Source organism: Orycteropus afer, unplaced genomic scaffold (genome assembly GCF_000298275.1).
Source record: "Orycteropus afer afer isolate SDZICR_OR568_19922 unplaced genomic scaffold, OryAfe1.0 scaffold00766, whole genome shotgun sequence".
NCBI classification, from domain to species: domain Eukaryota; kingdom Metazoa; phylum Chordata; class Mammalia; order Tubulidentata; family Orycteropodidae; genus Orycteropus; species Orycteropus afer.
This window is the reverse complement of record NW_006922353.1, coordinates 871,990-872,989: the sequence shown is the minus strand read 5'-3', so window position 1 is coordinate 872,989 and position 1,000 is coordinate 871,990.

The window sequence follows — 1,000 nt, the reverse complement described above, 5'->3', positions numbered from 1 at the left end:
TGGTCCCTTCCTGATCTGCATGGGGCCTGGCGTCTCCGTGCCCCCATCTCTGCTTTTCGCTCTTCACGTACAGCTTGCTTCCTATCTCAGAGACGATTGGCTTCAGACTAACCCTGCCGGCCCCTGGCCTCATTGACATAAGCAAGCAAACCCTAGTCCCCTGTGGGATTGTAGCCACTGGGGCAGCGGGGCCGATTCTGGCTTTAGTTACCGAGAGCTGCTGTAACAGCAACACCACGAGTGGACGGTTTAACAGACACTTACTCCCTCACACTTTAGGAGGCTCAGGAGCTCTGGTACCGTAGTGCCTAAGGCATTTGACTGCTAAGCAGAAGGCTGGCGGTTCAAACCCACCAGCCACTCTGTAAAAATTTACCATCTCAGAAACCCAATGGGGGCCACTATGAGTTGGCGTCGACTCGACGTCAGTGGTTTTTTTTTTTATTATTATTCCAGGAGGCTGGAAGTCCGAGTTCAGAGTGCAGGCCCTGGGGGAAGGGTTTCTCTCCCTGTGTCCCCTGTTCCTAGGAGGACCCCAGTGTGGGGGCCCGGTCCAAAGGACGCACTCTAGTCCTGTCTTCTCCTTCTTGGTGGTAGCAGGTCCCCCCTCTCAGCTCCTTTCTCTGTCTTTTTATCTCTTGTGACATTAAAGGTGTTGTAGGCCACACCCTAGGACACTCCCCTTACAAGGGATCAGGGCTGGGATGGGGCTGAGGGTGTCGCAACCCACTCTTAACCCTCTTGCACCCGATTGGCTGATCACATCGGCTCACATCAGGGAGAATCATGACATACCTGCCACATGACATCCTCACATAAATGGCAAACCACTGAGAATCATGGCCCAGGCAAGGGGACACGGATTTGGGTGGGTGGGGGGACACAATTCAATCCATGGCAAATTCTGACATCTGCTTTTGGGAGACACATGTCTATTCATAACAGCCACCTAAGGACCTGTGCCGGGGCTAGAGATGGGGAAAAATCAGAACATTCCTGC